The following is a 21,576-nucleotide window of genomic DNA, read 5'->3' as shown; positions in this document are numbered from 1 at the left end:
ACTCAGAAATCTGCCTGTCTCTGCCTCCCAAGTGCTGGGATTAAAGGTGTGCGCTACCACCGCCCGGCCAGGTGAATACTTTTAAATATAATATTTAGATAGAAATGGTGAAACTATTTCACTATATAATATGTTCCCTGGAGGTTGTGGGTGCATTTTATGGATATGAGGGCACCCTGACATCTTGAAATGGCCTTGTATTGAACAAGGTGCCGGTAGAACTGAGAGGACCCAACTCTGCCCTACAATAGGACCTTCTAAGCTGATTCCCTTCCCTGTCTCTCCTCCGCCCTGCCCCCTTCTTCCTGTTAGGTACTTCCTGAGTGGTTTCATTATTTAGTATAGTCATTGTTTGACATGGAGAGAGTTGTAGAAATTATCCACTTTATGCCCTGTCTCAGCTTTACAAATGCAAATTCCTCATCTCCAGCAGAGCCTCTCTAAATCTAACTCTGTGTCTTGTTCATCACTGGGATGAGTGCGAGCCTCTCTGGAAATCCACATTTTCCTGGGAGTAGTTGGACTTGCACACATGTCTGTCAGTGTGGGAAGTTAAGGTGTTTCCACCTTGATTAGCATTAAGGGAAATGGTCCTGAGAGACTGTATGGGGATAACTCCGCATATAGCCTTTGCTCTTTCTTCTAGGCCTGGAGTTTCAGGTCAAGAGATCATAGTGCACCCTGCCATTAACATTCCTTTCACGTGTGAAATAACTCATCAAATCATTTTGTAGCCCCACACTGGTAATTGTTGATGCAAAATGCCAGCAGAGCACTCTTAGGCATTACGCCTATACCATTCACTCTCCTGGCTTCATTTGCCTGTGAGTCCGTTTATCCAGTGTAGCCTGTGGGCCTGGCAGGCCTGCAGCCTGCTTTGTGCTAAGAATGTTTTCTTGTTTTGTGTTTTGTTTTTTAACATTTTAAAAGAAGTTGTTAAAAATAAGAACCATGAGAAATATGCAGCGAAGACCCTCTGTGACCCACGGTGCTTGAAAATGTTTCCTAACTGCTCCACTGTAGAGCCAGTTTCTTGACCCTTGCTTAAAATGTAAAGCTGCTTTTGGTTGGTCTCATTTCAAAACTTTTATTAAGACTTACTAGCTAAATAACCAACTGTCATATTTACATTTTCATCCAAAATGATGTCAACATCTGGCTGAGCATTAGCCAGATACATAGAGGAATTTGATTTTCATTTTCATAGTTGTTTTCCTTGGTTTCAACTTCTCAAACTAAAATACCAAAGAGCATGCAAGTTCAAATGGAACATTTTGTGCATAAAGCCTATTTTAGTGTCATCCTGTTCTTCCAGGGCTCCGGGTAGACTTCCCATTCCAGAGCTAATGCTGATAGCAGTGTTAGGCAGAGTAAGCCTTAGTGGTGAGACATAAAGGGTTACCCTCCCTCCCTGATGGGTGTTCCAGTCCATGAAAAAAAGCCTTTCTAGAAATACAGGCATGGCCAAACTGAGTGTTGGGACCAATATGGGTCTGTCTTAAGTGTTCTTTAATAAAGAGCTTCAGCCACCCTTTGACAGGCAGCAAGTTTTGGGGGGCAGGGGCACAGTTGGGTTTACTTGGCAACAACAGCAACATTGTCTGTGTCTACTGAAAAACAGAGGAGGGGAATCAGCTGAATATTGTTTTAGAGGAAAATAAGTTTAGTCTTCAAAGACCAAGTAAAGTGTAACAGTTGACTTTGTCACCGGCTCTTAGAACTGGACCTGAAAGGAAGGATAGAACAGGAAGGACGATAGTAGGAGCTGCTGGCTTGGTCTGAGCTGCCTCAGGGTCGGTCCTGCCCACCTGCCTGTAGCTCTGTGCTACAGAGCAGCACATCAGTGTGTTGTAAACTGGCTTCTAGGGCAGTTTATAGACAAGGGTACTCATAGCAGCATGAAAAGAGGGTTCCAGATGAGGGACTAGGAAATGAGGCCAACTGTGGAGTATGAGATGTGTGAGGCTGTGGAAAGATGAATCGAAGAATACAGATTATCAACTGCTCCTGCCTGGGTCAGAGTGCAAGCTCAGATGGGTCAGGTGGGGGCCTCAAATAAGGGCCCTGAATGGGAGGTGGAAGAGGAGCTGGATCTTGGCCAGCTGAGCTGAGGGAATACATGTGGCTCAACTGCATTGTTTTCATTATCACTCTGGAAGAATTTTGCCCTCAAGATAGGCTGAACTTTTCTTAGAAAAACACAAACTTACGGTCAGTTAAAAGATAACTAAACTGTCATGGTGCATGTAAAATAGACTTATCTGTAGTTAGATGAGACTTGTAGCTAGATGAGGCTACTTACAAACCAGGCATGGCAGTCAAGGATGTGTGGTGGTTTTTGAAAATGGATCCTTCATCAGGACTCCATTTTTATGAATAAAGCCTTGGTCACTTTTGGTTCCTAGGTACATGAGTCAGAGTGGTTCAACTGTGGTGTAGGGGAGATGGCATGATGAATTCAAATTAAGGGTACGGCAGGTCCAGAGTCAGGCCTGGGTTTGTATCCTCCTCCTAGTTTTGTTGTCTTGGGTGAGTAGGTTGTTCCAGCGCTGTTAGTTGATTCATCTTTGATGGAGTGTGATCATTTGTGTGTGTTTTCCAGGGCCTGGGAGTTTCTCAAGGCAAAAATCAAGCCATAGACACTTAGTAAGTCTCCAAGGCCTACTTTATAGGACGGTGCGGTGGTTGAGGATAGATGGATGAATTGCGAAGCAGTTCTGGACTGTAAAGAAAGCATTGTGTGAATTTGTTGTTCTTTCGTGGCATTAGGCATGACTAGATTATATCTGAATTAAGGTAGAATGTTTAATTTGGCTGGTTAATATAGAAATGCTGTCTCCTCTTGTGTGAAATGCTGTTTATCTTCCTGTAATCAGTTTTAGAATCTGAGAGTTCACTTGTCTCTCACTGTGCATAACAAGCCATTTTAACACCCTGCTCCCAACCCCCACTTTCATAAATACCAAACAGAAAATGAGTGAAATCACTGGGTTTGCATTAGAAGAGCATCTCAGCTTTGTCTCTGCCCATTAGCGTCAAACAATGCAACAGATGCCTGTTAACAGTTTCATGCCCATTTTTAATTAGCAGATGGAGCTGTGTTTGTGTCTGTGTTCTGCACAGCACTTGTTTGAATCACAGGGTAGTGAGTAGATTAGGAATGGGCTGGGTTTTGGGGCTGAATACAACCAAATCCTATTTTGAAACATTTATTATATATATATGCTTATTCTATTTTGATTTCATAGCACTGGGATAGCCAATATCTAAGGAAAACTAATATGTGCAGTTATGTTTTCTATCATTACGAAGGGAAAGCAATTACAATTTTATGGTTTCAGTGAAATTGCTATTTTGTGGCATTTCTTGAGTGGAAATTATCGTGAGGTAAATTTCTTTAAAGACTCAGCCCAGTCCTTTGCCATAGCATCTTGAGGGATGCTCAGCTGGGCTGAAGTGACTTCGGAACGGAGTGAGGGCTACTGCCCACTCACGCTGTGTGTGGGGTGCGTGTGTGTGCAGGCACTTGGGTTGGCGTGGCCTGCTGGAGTGCTGCATTTTGTGGAGATCTGAAGCCCTGTCCGAGCTCAGCAATATGGAGGATGCTGATGGATTCCTAACATTTGTCATGGGGAAGCGGGGGTGGCACCTTCCTACACATAGGCTATTTTCTAACATGAGCAGGTAGCTGTTGGTTGTGCAACATGCTATGACTAAACATTAGATATTAGTATTGACAAACATTAGACAATGATTATTAGATTTATTGTATGTAGTGATGTATCCTTTTTCTTTAAAAAGCGGTTTGTTTTCCCTTTGCGGGTCTGCTTGAGTTTATACACATGCGATGCAGGTTCTTGTAGAAGGGTATCACCTCTTTGGAATTGGGTTTAGAGGTGATAGTAAGTGCTCTAAACCACCAAGCCATCTCTGCAGCACCCCCTCTTAAAATTCTTTTCTTATATACTATATCCTGGCTGCAGTTTCCTTTTCCCTCCCTCCTCTCTTCCCAGTTCACCCCCCTCTTCCCCAGATCCACACCACCTCCATTTCCCTTCAGAAAAGAGCAGGCCTCCCAGGGATACCAACTGAATATAGGCCATAACAAGTTACAATAAGACTAGGCACCGACCCTCAATATCAAGTATGAACCCACTAGGAGGAAAGGGGTCCCAAGAGCACCCATACCCCCTCTGTTAGGAGGTCCACAAGGATACCAGCACAACCATAACATATATGCAGAAGGCTTAGCTCAGACCCATACATGACCTGTCAGTGTCACTTCAGTCTTTGTGAGCCCCTGTTTAGTTGATTCTGTGGGCTGTGTTCTCATGGTGTCCTCGACCCCTCTGGCTCCTACAATCCTTCCTCCCCCTCAGGATTCCCTGAGCTCTGTATAATGTTTGGCTGTGGGTCTCTGCATCTGCTCTCATTAGTTGCTGGTTGAAGCCTCTCTGATAATGATTGGGCTAGGCACGAATCTATGGGTATAGCAGAATATCACTTGGAATCATTTCATTGACTTTTTTTTTTTTTGCCAGTCATGTTTGGTTCTATCCTAGGTCTCTGGGGTATGCACCCTCTTGTTCCTCGACATCTAAGCAGTGTCAGGCATGGGCTCCCTTTCTCGGTGTGGGCCTCAAGTTGGACTAGTTATTCGTTGGCCACTCCCACAAGTTCTGCACCACCGTTACCACAGCACATCTTGCATGCAGAACAAATTGAAGGTTGAAGATTTTATGGCTGGGTTGATGTCTCAGTCCCTCCAGTGGAAGCCTTGCCTGGTTACAGAAGATGACTGCTTCGGGCTCCATAGCCCCCATTGCTAGGAGTCTTCTCTAGGGTCACCCTCATAGAGGGAGTTTCCACTGCACTAAGTTTCCACATCATCCCCCAAATGCCTCCCAATTCCAGTCTCTCCCAGGACTCTTCCTCCACCCCTCCTTCACCCCACCACCCCACCTGATCCCTTTTGATTCCTCCTGGTCCCTTCCCCTTCTATGATCAACTTTTAGATTAGAGGATTTTTTTCTTATTTCAAGTTGAACAAGTAAGAACCTGAAAGGAATTAGCTTCTTTGAGAAAGAAGCTAATATGCTTCTGACGCTTAGCTGCTGAGGGCATCCTTTGGGAAGCCACAGGAAATGTTGATGTGTTTCCCAGCAGCTCTGCACTGTTTTCTCTTGCTGCCTACCTGTAGGGGCTAGAACAGCTAAGTAGGCACTTGGGCATTTCCCTGATGCTGAACCCTTGGGCATTTCCCAGGGAGCTCTTACCCTCCTCAGTCCAGAATTTTATTTCTTGGTTCCCAGAGTAAAGGCTAAACCTCTGCATGGCATCATGTTGGTCCAGTTTAGGTGCACAGTTACTAACAGACCACAGTGGCATTTGGCAGCTCGTGGCAGGCAGCATGGCAGGATTGCAGAAGCAGAGCTAGATATGGAATCCCGCCTCATCATGATAATCCAGCCGCAGCGAGATCAGGCAACGTGTACAGTTCCAAAGCTTTCGGCTGCCAGAGTTTGAACTGGCAGGGCTTCTTACATCATATTTAATTTTGTTGTTTTGTTGGAGAACTAGGCAGTAATTATTTTAATAAATCATAGGTATTTTTCCTGATGTATAAAATAGAAGAACAATCTTAGAGATTGATCAAATTCTGTTTTGAAATATAGGATGTACTAATTCAAAACTGAATTATAAGTTTACTTTTTAGGACATGATGTAGTATTTATCTGGAATAGGTGTTATGAAATATTCATTATCTCCTTAAGCACATGCAGATTCTTGAAGTTCATTAGAAAGGTGAAAAGCTTGCATTGTGAGATACCAGTGGCCAGCAGTTTATAAATCTGGATGAGGTCGGTTGTTGTGTATGGTTTTTAACAAGGAAGTCTTTACCTTTTTCTCTTCTAAAAAGTCTGATAAAAATCTTTGATTCAGCTCAGAAAACAACTCTTTGTTTTTGTTTTTCGTTTTTTTCCAGACAGGGTTTCTCTGGTTAGCTCTGGTTGTCCTGGAACTCACTCTGTAGACCAGGCTGGCCTTGAACTCAGAAATCCACCTGCCTCTACCTCCCAAGTGCTGGGATTAAAGGTGTGCACCACCACCGCCCAGCAGAAAACAACTCTTTATTGAGAGTTCTCTATTCTATTTTTGAAATGCCTTAGCTCACTCTCTCATTCCGCTGACCACTGTTAGCACCTCTCTCCTACGGGACTTGGGGAGGAGGTTTGGTCTGCTAGAGGTAAGACTGAAGTTCGTACTCCGTCCCCTCCTACCTCTTTCTCCGGTTCCTTCTTCAGTGTTTTGCTTCATGTTGGCAGCTAAAGTAAACCATTGAATGGGGAGTTAGGAACTCCTGCCCATTAGTCTGAGCATGAATACTGACTTTTGCTTGCTATTACTCTTTTGTATTGTTTAGAGATGGATGGTAAATGTTCACGTTTGTCTTAGTCCCAGCAGCAGTGAACTATGACACGTGAGTGAGACTGTTGCCCACAGAGGATCAGAGTGGGTACATTTCCTATTTTGTTTACTTTCATTGTTTTACAAATCTTGAGTCCCATAGTATAAAAATTTTATGGGAAAATTGAAATAGCTAATTTCCTGTGTATAAAATTTCACTGTAAATTAAAATATAAAACTTGCATATATATATTACCATCAAAGATGTTTCCATGTCTTGGTCCCCCAGCCTTCAACCTTGACAAATACCATTATATTGTAAATTTAGTTGTGCTCTCCTTTAATTTACCATGTTTTTTTTTGTTTAAATGGTCTTAGTTACTATAACTATAGCCTATAGTATTGTGCAATACAATGGCTTCCAGCTTCTTTCCAGTTAGACATTTTCCTGAAGTGTAAAATGGGAGGGGGGCAGTCCCCCAGACTAATGATCTAATTTTACTATAAAATATAGGGTGGAGTTCTTAAAGATTGATTTTGTTTGTTTATGTGCATCTGTATGAGTTTTATATGTACCACACGTGTGCGGGTGCCTGAGGAAGTCAGATCCCCTGGAACTGGAATTGCAAGTAGTTGTGTTCTGCCTGATGTGGGTGCTGGGGATTGAAACTAAGTCCTCTGCAAGAGTAGGACATGCTCTTAACCACAGAGCCATCTCTTTCATTCCCTCAACTGCTTAAAAACTGAATTGTTAGTTTAGTTCCTGTGTTTATCTGGAATAGATCTCACACAGTACTCATGTCCTTAAGCACGCTCACGTAAACTCCATTAGGAAAGAGTGATGACTGGCTGGACAGTTATTTGCTGATTGCGTATAAATTCAGTCCTCCATCCGTTATTGCACAAGCTCCTTTCAAGGACCTTATGCTGGTCGCTTCCTCAGCAGCAGAAAGAAGGGGCTTCCCTGTCTCCAAGGTCCCCCTGCAGCCCCATGTTTTCAGCCTATTCAATCAGTGTCTGTAAAGAAAAATGGATTTTTCGTATCATTCTCAGCTAATGAGGATGCCTCCTTCTCACCAGTGGTCAGTAGTGTTTGATTGACAGGAAGGCAGAATGAAGAAGCACTAGCCTGAGGCAATCCAGGCTAGCCTGTTGCTCCTGTAGGCTGGCTCAGTGTTTGTAGCACTGAAGAGATTGGTGCTTTTGAATCCTGTCTTGAGCATTGGCTTTCCTTTCTTTTATGTCTCATTTGCCTTCAAAGCTCTTGCTTCAAAAAGAAACTAATAGCTTAGCATATGATCTGGATGTGGTTAACATTGGTGGAAGGAAAGGAAGGGATTAAACTCAGAGATCTGGACTCCGAGGACATGTTGACTGTCTATTTACTTTTGGGTTTTAAAATGCAGCAGCTGGAATTGGGTAAGAGTTGAGCTAGATCTTACTGCTTCTGAAGTTGCACAGGGAATCCAGTAGTTTAGTCAACTACTCAGGTCAAGCACAGTATTTTCTCCAAATTTGTCTGTCAACCACATTTGTGTGGGTGCTTGTGCATGTGTGTGTGTGTGTGTGTGTGTGTGTGTGTGTGTGTGTACATGCACACATATTTAGAGGCCAGAGGTTAGTCTCCGCTCTTATTCATTAGTTGCTATTAACCTTGATTTTGAGACAGGGATTCTCCTGTCTCTGACTCTGCCTGCTCAGTTCTGGGATGATGAGCACATAGCACCATGCCCAGGTTTTATGTGGACTCTGGAGGCCACACTCGGGCACTTGCATGGCAGGCATTTTTCTCCCTGGAGGAACTCTGGCACCTGAACCAATGGTAGAGGATGTGAACCATGTTAGAGGGCAGACTGGCAGAAACTTTTTAGGCTTGTTAGTCTGGGCCTTAGCCTGAGGGCAGCAGGGAGTTGTGGAAGGATGTGGGGCAGTGGGGGGGGGGGGGGGGGGGGGTCAGGGAGCCACTTAAGGTTAGCAATTCTAGTTGCCTCTTCCTCTGCCTGGACGTTTACTGTGACGTAAGATTTTCTGCGTCTATCCCTGTACATAAACCTCTGCATTACCACAGAAGATTTGAAGAGATGAGGATTGCCATGTCCTAGGTGAGGAATGTAACACACTTGGAGGAGAACAGACTCTGTCGGTCCTGTAAATAGATAATAGAGCCTAAACCTGAGGCTCACACTTGAGTTCTGGGCCCTTTGAGTCCATAGCAACTTGAATCTTTCAGAGTGGCTGCTGGAATTTTCTATGGATTTCAATGTATGGAATATTAGGCCTAGATGCAGTCCCTTTCAGTGGTCTGGAATAAATGTGTAAGTGAACCCACAAACCCTTGAGAAGTGTGCTGACTGGGAACATGAACAAGCCCCTTAACAGGCCCTGGTCGCAGCTCATGTGGATGTGCATATGTTGCCTATTGACTTGGGAGGTCAGAGAACTTGGAGTTTTGAGTTGTTTCTTGGCCACCAACCTAGTCCCTTGGGGAGCAACCAAATATGTGCATGGCAGAGTGAGGGCAGGAGGGGGCAGCGCTTAATTCTGAACACTGGTGCAAAGCGAACTAATTATATCCGAAATCTCTGCCTTGTCTCTCCACATGGTACCATTGGTTTGTTTTATTTATGTGTGCTTGGCCTTATATAGACTATAATTTGCTAGGAACAGTTACCTTAATTGTAAGCTCCCTTCCTTCCTGAAGTCAGGGCTAATCTTCCTGAAACCTGTCCTTCTTTAGAGAATGAAATTCTACCTAACTCTGGCTTTGTTTAGAAAACCCTATTTGGCGAAGTTTTCCTCAGTGGTATTGTAGAGTAGACTTATACCTGATTTGTTCTCTAAGTCCTGGTCTCCAACATGCCACTGTGGGCTAGAACAAAGGAAAGTCTAAGCAGCTAAACTTGATGTGACAAGTCCACTTACTTTGTTGCATGAACTTGCACCTGGGCGCTCAGCCACCACAGGCTCATTTTATACAGTGCAAGTGTGGATATATGAGCTCCTGTGAGGCTGGAAACAGAGCTGAGGCCTCCTGCAGGCAGGCTACTGATGTCTGAGGACACAGTGGCAATGTGCTCTGTGGGCAAGATGCTCATCACATAGCTTCAGGCAAGTCAGTAGTGAACCTCCTGGGTGTTGTTTCTTCATGGGCAGAAGGGGATCTTGCTCTAGAAAAGTCTAAGGTCCTTTCAGAGTTCTGATCTAAGTTATAATCAATGGACAAAGTAGGAGAGCGCATAGAAAAACCTAAAGTTTATGTAAAAGAACTCAGGCTTTCGACCCAGAAACCCCTAAGTTCAGCTCCTGATTTCTAACACTCCCTGTTTGAGATCCTATGGCAAATTATTTTAACATTTTCTTAATTGATAAAGGAGACAGTTAACACCTCATTAGGACTTTTGTTTTGAGAAAAAGTTATTGTGTGTGGCATAGCTTTGAAACTAGACACACACACATGTACACACACAGAGTTATATGGAAGAACTGTATAAATCAAGTCAGTTTCAGTTCACCATGGATAAGCCTCGACAGCTAAATGAGCCCTGGAAATCTTTGGGGGACTTAATTGGCTAGCATTTGCTTTTCATAAGAACTAACATTTACAGAGTACTTACTATATATCAAATGCTATTTTAGACATTAATATTTTTCATGGACTGATCTATTGAGTCATTACAGTATCTTCTTTATGTTCTGTTATCATCCCCACTTTCTAAATGAGATAATCGAGGCATATTAGTTGAGGCACAGTTGAGTTTTTATTTTTGACATGTCTTTCTGTCAAACAGATTTTTTTTTTTAAATTGGCTATCTTTAAAGGAGACAGCATGGCGTAAGATAAGCTGGGTGACTGCTGCTTTGCTCCTGTGTGTCCTCCCCAAGTTCTTCAGCCTGCTCAGTCTCTGCTCCCTCTTCTCAGCAGAGGCCCCATCATGATGTCAGCGAGTAAAGCATTTAGCATGGCCTGACACACAGTAGGTCAGTAAATGCTGAGGTCTTTTTGATTTACCAAGGAACTTAAGAGACCCTTATTAGGATGGAATCTATAAAATAGGGGCAAGAATCGTATGGGCTTATTGTAATTAGGTGTGTGTCAGTGTTCTAGAAAATTAAGTCTAGAAACTTTAGAACTGTGTATATATTTTTACAAAAATATTATTAGAAATATTGTCTAGGTGCATCTCTAGAATGAAGGTCATGGTTCCCAACCTCACCTGATAGAAGGAGATACCCAAGAGCAGCCCCTGACCTCTGTACATGACAGTGTAAGCAGCAATTCCTTGCTCTTCCGACTACCATATACTCTCCGGGGAGTGCGAATTTGGCTGAAAACACAAACAAAGACAATCATATTAATTGGCTTGTTCAGAAGGGACAAATATTTCAGTTTAAACATTTTAGTTCTATACTCTCTATTAGGGCTCCGGATTTTAAGTATAGTGAGTTTGAAGTCTACTGAATTTTAATGAATTTGTTTGCATGCATGAATTTGAACAATACATTAAATCTTGAAATAGTGTAGTTGATTTTAATGAAGGAAATTACTCAACTTGAAAGCTAGTTAATAGGCTTTTCTTTATTTAATAATCAAGGTGATAATACTTTAATCTTAGAAAAGTTGCTAATTATGCTTTCATAGCATCAATACATGCTATTAATTTCTTTATAATCATTAAGCTGTCTTATTAGGCGAATTAAGGCAGTGGGTGTGTCAGCATAAGCATAAAGCACAGTTTCCTCTGAATGTTCCCCTCTCAGAGTATTTAGTAGACCACGGTTATATGCATAGGGCATTTAGTATCACGGTTATATGCATAGGGCAGGCAGAAAGCCCTAACTGTGCTCATCCTTATATAAACTTGTTTTGGACCAGGAAGCTAAGGTGAGAACTTAAAAGAGTTTTTAAACATTAAAAATAGATATCTGGAAAAGGAGGATCTGGGAGGAGTTGGGATATGTTAAAGATACATTATATGGAATTCTCAAAGAATTAATAAGAACATTGTTTTTGTTTGTTTGTTCATTTTTTTTAAAAGATAGCTTGGAATGGTATACTTACTTTTAATCCCAGTGGCCAATAATCCCTACTACTCAGGAGGCTGAGGCAAGAGGATCTTAAGTTGGAGGCCAGCTTGAATTATATAGTGTGTTCCAGGCTAGTCTGGGATGGATGAAGATGAGAGGATGGAAGGAGAGACTGATGGATGGATGGATGGATGGATGGATGGATGGATGGATGGATAGATAGTCACAATGGATGGAGGGATGGGTCTCTGGGGCTTAAGGGGAGTATAAGAGGTTTTATAAAACAGGTTTTATTCTGACTATAGTTGAAAGGGTTATGTTCATATTTGTAATATATTTGACTTATAATTTTAAAGACAGTGTTGATTAAAGAGTTCATTTTGGGGGTTCAAAAGCACTAAACAAGACAAAAACATGCCATGGATCTCTTTGCATTGGTTTATTTCCCAAAATTGTGATTCATCTAGAAAAGTGTCTTGTTAAAAATTTTAAGGTATTTGGGCTGGAGAGATGGCTCATTGCTTGCTGTGGGACCAGATTTCAGATTCCCAGCACCCACATAAAAGCTAAAGGATGTGGATACTTGCCTGTAACCCCTGTGTTCTGGAGGCAGGAGTGGGGATCTTTAGGACAAGCTAGATAGGCTGGGCTTAGTAAGAGACTCTGCCTCTTTAAGTAAAGTGGAGAGCAATTGAGAAAGACACCATATGTCAACCTCTGACCTCCACACTTGCACATACCATCCAGATTCATGTGCAGAAGCAATATTCAGATGGTCAGAGCTTTGCTTTTGAACAAAGTGTGAAGGTTTGTGGTGATGGTTCAGTTACTGCTTAGTACTAAACAATGAAATGTGCCTCAAAAGGTGAGAACAGCAGCTCCCAGGAGAAGGGCAGGAACCATGACCTGCATCTCAGAACCTTTTGCCTGATGCTCAGGCACACAGGTCTCTTCGAGGACCAAATGCACCAGCGCTGTATATAAATCCTCCCCAGGAAAGGCTCTTGAGTTCAGCAGTCGTGATTCCCCTTTGTTGGCACATGCATATACTTCAAAGGCTGCATAATTACCATGTTATTGCTTAGAGCTGTTCTCTAGATATAAGATAAAAATCAACCTGTTTTTGGTTTTCCACTCAGAGTGTTGATGTAGTCAATGTCTGCTGACTGCACCAATTCGCCTGCAGACATGCACAGTTCTCAATGTATAGAAAGCCTCCTGTAAATGTTGAGTGACTGGGTGGTTGACACCAAGTGCATCTTCAGCATCCTTACCACTGGACCCCTTCTCTGTCTCCTTCACCTTTTGCTCTCGGGAGCCATTGCTATCTTAGTTGATTTTCCTGGTACACCACCTTCCCACTCTCCTTCCTCTGTCTTAGCTGGTTCTTTTTGCTCTGCTTTCAACTCCATCGAAATCCTTTCTGTTCTTTAGTTGGTTATCCTCTTGAAAGATTTCCTGTCACCTCACTCCATTTACTAAGCCCCAAAGTTCTGCTCTGTTTTCTCCAGAACTCAGGTCACAATGACTTGCTCAGTGTCTGTGCCCTGAGGCCTTTCATCAGTGGTTGGCACCCTTTATCACCAGCTCCAGAATGGACTGCTCCACAGATGTCCCCCTCCTAACTGTGCCTCTGTTGCCATTGGTAGTTTCATTTTTGCCTTGTAATTAAAGCTGTTTTCCAAGTGATTTTTCTCTTTTGGAAACTAGACACACTGTAATACAATTTGTAATCATGCTTGTGTGTGTGAGTCTTGCATTAATGTCTGTCCTCCTGCCAGCTTGCCAGCCCCATGAGTGCAGGAAGCAGCAGATGTATTGTTTTGCTTTGTTGGATCTCTAGCAGTCAGTCCAGTGCTTGCCATGTTGTAAATGTTCAGAAATCTTTTTTAGGGGTTGGCGAGACAGTTTGGCAGGTAAAAGCACTTATTGCCAAGCCTCCCAATCTGAGTTTGATCTCTAGGGCACCCATGGTGGAAGGAAAGAACCAATTTCCATGTGCCATGGTGTGTGTGTGTGTGTATGTGTGTGTGTGTGTGTGTGTGTGTGTGTGTGTGTGTGTGTGTAATACATGTGCAAATTAATAAAATTAATAAAATATAACCAGTTAAAAAAACTCTTGTGATTGAGGAAACTTTGCCTCATTACACATGACTCCAACATTCTATCTTTATATTCCTGTTCTCTCCCAAGTTCTTCCTTGTTTATCCTTTGACCTAAAGAATTCACTACACTTCTATGAACTGTTACCCATTTATTAACACTGCCGTTTATTCTTCCCTACAGGGAAGTATACAGACTCAAATCTGGACATCATCTTTGTCTTCTTTACATCTTCTACCTGCCCCGTGTTAGGTTTTCAATAGTGTTCCCCTAGACACTGTAGTGTCCTCTTATGTGGCCTGAGCACTTTCAGTCTCACTTGGGCGCATCTGCATGTCCCTAGTTCTGTCCAACACTAAGCTATTTAACTTTAGACCATAGCTCTCACTGGAATTTAAGTCCTTATTCTCTTTAAAAAACACATTTTCGACATCATTTTTGGTCTGTCATTGTGAACTCCCCACGGTGTGGTATTAGCTGTACCCCTGGTTTTTTTTGGTTTTTAAGTATATATATTCATACTTAAAATTTTGCTACTAAAATACTGAAAAGAAACCCATACAATTTTGCATAAGTAGTAGAGATCAGAAGCGAGACTTTGCAGTATATACCTTTTTACACAGTTCTGAAATCTGAACCTATCACTGTAGTAACTACTGAAAAACCAATCCCTTCTTAATATCAGCCATCACTTCCCATCCTAGGCTAAGCTCTTACCAGCTGCAAGCCCTCTCCAAGCCTGACAGGCAGGAGCCATTCCTGACTCATGGAGGTAAATGATGGACATGGTCATACCGTAATGCCTGTAGAAGGAGGCTTTACTGTTAATTATTTACCTTAATAGTCTTAGAAAGAAGAACAGATTAGCTCAGTGCTAAGTCAACATGATTTGCAGTTGGCAAGATCTAGTGAAGCAAGTGTTCTGGGTGCTTTTAATACTTAACCATCTAACATTTCAAACATAATCCAGGACTATGCATCGGCCCCTCCTTTTCACTTTACTACCACACCTACCATTCTCCGTTATGCAATTATCTTCATTAAATACGATTCCCAGAGGACAGGTTCCCTGGTGCATATAGCCATGAGGACAGTGCAAAAAAAAAAAAAATTGAAAATAAAACTCTGTATGATAATTTACTAATCTAAGGAAACAAAACCTTCCAATATATTAAGAAATAAATCCAGTTACAAATGCACTAGTAGGAGGCTTTGGGGGATTAACTGAGAACAGCCAGTTATTTACAAGATATACAAGCAGGAAGGGTGCACCTAGCCCAGCAAGGGCCTCAGAAGCCAAAAGGGTTCTCTCTGCTGTAGGCCACACACAAGAATCCATCTTCGTCTTTTTCCTTCTCATAAAGCTGTCCTATAGTTAAGCTGGACTGTGGCACTGTCTTGTCCACAAACAGGAAGATGGCTTTCTCGGAAGGAAGCTGGATCCTTTTCCTGATGATCCATATAAACTGAGCCGCGATGATGTCAGATGGGACCAAGTACATCCTCTTGTTAATGTCTAGTCTGAGAGCCGGAGACTTTTTCCATGATCCCTGGAACCTGTCGGGGTACTTTGCTCTGATCTTCGAGGATTCCATGCATCTGTGTTCCATGGTCCTCCTTAAACATCCACTTCATGGAAGCGACGAAACCTGCTCAAAGCTGCAGACTTCAGCAAAGTGACCACAAACGACAACGGAGGCAGTGTTGGCAGCTACGACTACTTGGCCTGTACCTCTTGTTCTTAGCAGAAGGTCCCAGTGTCCTAAGGTTTGCTGGGTGGGCTCTAGCCCCATTTCACCTGGCAAGCGTAATGTTATTAATAGCCCTGTTGTAGTTTATATGATAATGACCCCCATAGTCTCATATATCTGAATGCTTGGTCCTCGAGTGGTAGAACTGTTTGGGAAGGATTAGGAGGTGTGACATTGTTAGAGGAGATGTGTCCTGGGCCTGGGCTTTGGGGTTTTAATAGCCCACACATTACTAGTTAGCTCTCTTACTTTCTATGTGCTGATTAAGATGTGAACTCTCAACTGCTCTGCCAACCATGCCTTTGCCCTCCCACCATGAACCCCCTGAAACCATAAACCTAATTCAATGATTTTTATAAGTTGCCTTCGTCATGGTATTTTGTCACAGCAATAGAAAATGATCTAGGATAGACTCTTAAATGAGAAGGAATGCCATTTTTAAGTTTTTAGAATTAAAAACGTTTCTTTTCTTATAAAATGATGATATGGTAATGTGTGGTCATTATTTAGCTGCCTGTCATCTGAAAACTAACCAAGCAAGCAAAAATAGTGCAATGGCATTCTTGCTGTTTGAGAGAGAGGAGACCAGTTCCATATCACTTATTTTCCTCCATGAAAATTTTATGGAGCAGAAAGTTGCTAGATTTCAATCTCTTTTTTTCCTTCCTTCCTTCCTCCCTCCCTCTACCTCTCCCTTCCCCCTTCCTTCCTTCCTTCTTTTCTTTCTTTTTCTTTGTTTTGGAGGAAGCCATGCTTCCTAGCCATGCTTGTTCTGAACTCGCTAGGTAGACCAGGCTGGCCTGCTTTTAACTTCTTTCATTCTTTCCATATCTACTTTTTTCGAGGGGAGGGGGGCTTGTTAATTAAATAATTTAAAAGTCTGGAGACCACTGTTATACTCAAAAGTGGGTAGTTCCATAAAAATTTTCTCATTTTAATTTTTTTTTTTAGTGGCACAATGAGAGAAAGAAAATGATGTATTTATCATGTACAACATACTATTTTGAAGCATATAAATTATGAAATAACTAAATCCAGCTAATTCATAGGCTGTTTCCTCACAAGTTATAGATCTTGTGATAAGAGTACTTTGTCTCTTAGAGATTTTTTCTGACTACAATGTATTATTAATTATAGTTACCATGTTGCAACCAGGTTCCTTGGACTTAACATCCGCTATCTAACTGAAATTTTGTATCCTTTCTTCAGTATCTCTCCTGCCTTGTTTAGTTCCCACCCCTACCCTCCAACTCTCCACTTCCATAAACTCAAGCCTTTTTTTCTTTAGCTTCCAGAGATGAGTGAGAATGAGCAGCATATGTCCTTTCTGGGTTTTACTTATTATGTGACTTAATGCCTTCCCTGTTCATCTGTGTTCTGCCAAAGATAGAATTATTTCACACACACACACACACACACACACACACACACACACACACACACACACACATGTAAGCTTATAGGTATATATGTATCAGTTTCCCTTATCCATTTGTTCTTTCATGGACATTTAGGTTCATTTCATATCTTACCACAAAAATGTTAACTACACAAGCCAACACGTGTATTACTTAGCTAGCTTTAGTCATTGTACAGTGAATATATACTTCAAAATATGTTGTACAAGGTAAATAAGTAAATGTAAATTTTCTCATTTAAAAAAATACTACAGTGATATGGCAGTGCTGACACTGAATCTGATGGATCATGCGGCATTTATATATTTATTGATTTTTGTGGTGTTGGGTTTTGAATCCAAGCCCAAACATGCTAGACAATGACTCCCTATTTTTAATGTTTGCATAATCTCATTAGTTTTCCATGCTGGCTGTGCTGACTACACTTCATTTCTGCTGGTTAGAATCTCGTCTTTCTGGATTTCCCTTATATGCCATGTCCATTGCGACAGTTTCAGAGTCTTCTTTACGCTCTCCATCCTCCCCCGCCCGTCCACCTAAGGATGCTTTCTCCTTCCGAAGTGGTACTTTGCTCCCTGGAGCACGTGGGCTTTTGTCTAGCACATACCATCTTCTTTCTGTGTTATAGGAAGACCTGACTTCCTCTCCAGTCTCCCCATTTCCATGGAAAATGTCTTTGGGGGCAGAAATTAGGTTCTTTACATTGCCAAGTACAATACTTGATTATGTCTTTGGTACTTGAAAATGATATTCAACTGAAATTCCAGAGCGATTCTGATAAAATAATTTGACGAAGTGAAATTCTCGTCTTTGTGGGTAGGGGGAGGTTTGTAGTGCTGGTATCCAAACCCGGGCTTTCATGTATGCTTGGTGAGTACCGGACCACTAAGCCATATCCCTGGCTTACCTTAGAACATTTTCCTAATGATTCTGAGTTACAGTTGCTCATTAAAACATGTTAGAGCCGGACAGTGGTGGCGCACGCCTTTAATCCCTGCATTTGGAAGGCAGAGGCAGGCAGATTTCTGAGTTCGAGGCCAGCCTGATCTACAGTGAGTTCCAGGGCAGCCAGGGCTGCACAGAGAAATGAGTCTCCACTTTTGAGGATGAATAGCTCTAGATCCAGGCCTGCCGTTTAAGCGGGTGTTTAATGGAGAAGTTATTTTATCTGGCAGCCTTCTGTGAGACCTTTGCTGAAGGTGACTTTTTATTTTTATTTACAGAAGAGGCCCTGCAAAAAAGCTTTGTTGAATGATAGGCTACAGTTTCTTTGCCTGCAGCCTTCTCTAGAGATGTCAGTGTCTTAACTTTGGTTTGATTTTTTGGGGCTTTTTCTATGCTTGTAGAACTGTGTATATGCTGTTCACAGGCCTGTTGCTTGCACTATTGAATTCATTTTTTCTCCCTCCTTAATCCTCTCTCCTCAAGATGTTCATTTGTTAATATTGCTGGGGAACCGCAGGTCTTGAACATGCTAGACAAACATTCTGCCATTGAGCTCCATCCCTGGACCTTTACATGTATTTCAAAACATAGTCTGCTAAGTTGTGTAGGCTAACCTGGAATTTTTGGTCCTCCTGCCTCAGCTTCCAGTGCTGGAGTGCTTTGTGTGCACCACCATGCCTGGCTTGCTGAAATCCTTTGATACTGATTTGAACTGTGTGAAAACAACCCTGGGTATGAGGTGGGTAGTGACCCAGTGAGGCCTAGCTTCAAGGCAACAAACATTTGATGTCCAAGTGCCCTCTGCAGAGACATGTTCAAGCTTTCTTTTCTACTGAGGCAGAAATTAGCTTTCCCAGTGCTGGGCATCAAATCCAGAGCCTCATTCATACCTGATAGGTAAGTGCTCTGCACTCAGCTATATCCCAGCCCTTGTGCTGCGAGACAAGATCTCATGTGGCCCAGGCCATCCTGGAACTTCTGATCCTCCTGTCTCTCCTGCAGATACTGGGGTTGTTGGTCTGTGGAGCTTGGGGTATGTATATGCTAAAGAGCATTGAGCTGGGACTCCAGCCCTGAGAGGATCTGTCACAGAAGACACTGAGAAGAGTGGGGAGATCATCGGTGACTACTGCCTCCTCTGTCTAGTCTCTACTTCTGAAAGGATGTGGGGTGCTGACGGCTCAGCTCATGACTGCGCCTGTGGCCAGTGGGACGGCTGATGGCCTTCTTTTACTAAGATGTGGGCCGGCTTTGTGTTGAGTGATAGGTGGGCAAAGAAAAGATGAGAGACTGAAGAGGATGAAGGCTTAGCCTCAGGTCTCCAGTGTTTTCACACAGCACACTTGCCCTCATGTGTGGGAGGGTTTAATAGCTTTGATGAGCCAGTGTTCAGCTCCATCTGAGGTGACCTCCTCTGCCATCAGACACCACCATACGTGTGCCCCACAAGAGCCCTTTTGATATCAAAAGATAAGAACAGAAAAAGAGGCAAGGAGAGGATTCCATGTTTAGTTTGAGATATGTGTCTTTACTGCAAAAGCCCAAATCAAACAGCTCAGCCCTGCTTTCTGTTAGCTTAAGTGGGTATTTTGTGTTAAGGTCTCCTTTTGGCTTCTCTGGCCTACCTAACTTCCTGTGACAGGAGAACAAATAATAGACCATATCCTCTGTAGATCAGAAGTGTAGCAGTGACTGAGATGGGCATCTCTCCAGATGCCCCTCGAGGCCACAAGCAGATAGAGTGCATTCTTCTCTTGCCATGTGGGGCAGAAAGGAGGTGTCCTGCTCCAGAATCCACACTCACCAGACCTCTGAACTATAAGCTTATTTAACCCTACTGTGTCTTTAACCTAAACGTTTGGACTGGAAAGAATGTTTAAGCAAGACTTTAGTGAGAACCTTAGTTTGAAACTTCCCTCACAAAGCTTCTTGGTACTGTATTAACAAATAGTTCCTTTTAAATGTAAACATGCTCAAAGTATGAATGAGTGTGTGTCTCTAGTTCAACGTGGACCTCCAGGTAAGTCCCTAGATGACTTCTATGAATCTTTCTTTTCTTGGTAGTGCCACACTGACTGACCACCTAAAAGCTCCTGGTTGGTCAGCCTGCCTCCTTCAGAAGTGACCTTCTTGCCCAGTGTGTTAATACTCACCTCAGTGGGTTGGTGTAGCAGTGTCCTTGGTGTGTAGCTGGAATTGTACGCTAAACCACCCACAGCAGACAACAAATGCCAACGGTGGGCAACGAATGGCTAGGGGACAATGGTGGGCTCTCAGTCTGCCCTGTCTGGGGGCAATGGTGGGCTCTCAGTCTGCCCTGGCTAGGGGGCAGTGGTGGGCTCCCAGTCTGCCCTGGCTAGGAGGCAATAGTGGGCTCTCAGGATGTTTCTGTTATGTGTCTAAACTTTGAAATTGGGCTGTGAGACAGTTGACAAGGGAGGGCTTTTACCAGTATATTTTCTGTTCCGGTTCACGTTCAGCTGTGACTCATATTTTTTTCTAGTTCAATCTAATTTTGGGTAGATTTAAAATAAATTATTTTATTTTTGTATTAGAAAAATGTCACTTTCATCCAGAGTAGGAGAAATTCTGATTGAGAATCAGAAAAGATAACAGTGATGATCAGATGCTACGTTTGACTCACGGAAAAAACTAACAGAATCCTCATAGGGTATTGTAGGATTCAAGGTGTTTTTATAAGGAGACAGAGGAAAGGAAACCCCACCTCTGAGACTTACTGTAGGAAAACATAAAGGGGAGGAAGAGAATCTCTATAAGAGTTTCCATACATGGTTGTGGGAGGGCAGCAGGTAGCTTCTGGACTTCCCCAAATGCTTCCCTTTTTACTAAAACAGCCCCAGCGAACTGGCTCATGACGGATGTCTGCGTAGAAAGACACGGGAATATCCAAGCCTGACAGTGAGAGGTCGTCTTCACATATGCCTGTGCTCATACATTCCCTGGTGAGGGGTGATAACATGTAAGAGAGCCATGATGTGATTTTGCCTGGCTTCTTGCACAGTTCCAGAATATAAGTAAAAGCACATGCGGTTATTAGAAAGCACTGAGGTTCATGTTGGGTTTGTACAAGACTCTGGCAGAAACTAAAACATGTTCTAGTGTCGTCAGTCTTCCCTCTGCCCCTCCTTTTCTCTCTCTCCTTCCTTCTTTTGTCTTTTCCTTCATTACCTTTTTATTTTTTCCTTCTTCTTTGGAATGAAAAGGAAACTCTAGGTCCCAAGAGTTTTCTTAATTTTTTAATGTGTGTGTATGAGATGTATGTATGCATGTTCATGTGCACATGAATGTTTGCATTCAGAGGCACATACGTACATGGGGTCCTTCTCTTCCACCTTGTTGAGACAGGGTCTCCTGTCCATGCTGTGTGCCAGGCTAGCTGGCCTGTAGGTGTCAGGTCTCTCTCTCCAGTTCCCTTCCATCCTGTGTAGGTGTGCTAGGATGCAAACTAAGTATACCTGGCTTGTCTGTGGATTTTGGGACCCAAACTCTAGCCCTACACTTGCATACTTTGTCTACCTCCCAACCCTATTCTTTTTTTAAGCTGGATATTTTTAGCCTGTTCATAGATTCATTTTCATTTGTCTATTTCTCAAGCAGTACTTGAAATTGTACTATATGATTCTTTCTTTATTTCGCCCTTCAAGTAAGTTCTTGTAAATGAAAATGTCTTCTGTCACCTTTTCATTACCCAAACAGATGGGAGACTGTGTGGAAGCTAACTCTTGGGAAGGACCTGCAGTAATGCGCTATAGGCTAGTAACTGCTGCTCTATATAGGGCCAACTGCTCAATTAATCTACTGTGCTGTCTAAAGAATTTCCTATTTAAATCTAGTCCATATCTCTAATCTGGAATGTATACCTCTTTAAATGTAGTAGACTGGTTTTGGGCTATAGATAAGATAGC

At 42.6% G+C, this 21,576-nt stretch overlaps 1 protein-coding gene and 1 pseudogene across 1 annotated transcript in view; one reads left to right on the top strand and one right to left on the bottom strand.

The window, feature by feature from the left end:
• The window catches only part of Rab8b (RAB8B, member RAS oncogene family), a 77,710-nt gene that overhangs the window by 4,169 nt on the left and 51,965 nt on the right, over positions 1–21,576 (top strand). The window lies entirely within an intron of this gene.
• LOC116073801 lies at positions 14,807–15,171 on the bottom strand (annotated as a pseudogene).

The sequence above is a fragment of the Mastomys coucha genome, unplaced genomic scaffold (genome assembly GCF_008632895.1).
Source record: "Mastomys coucha isolate ucsf_1 unplaced genomic scaffold, UCSF_Mcou_1 pScaffold23, whole genome shotgun sequence".
In the NCBI taxonomy this organism is placed as follows: domain Eukaryota; kingdom Metazoa; phylum Chordata; class Mammalia; order Rodentia; family Muridae; genus Mastomys; species Mastomys coucha.
This window is presented reverse-complemented; position numbering and strand designations above follow the sequence as displayed.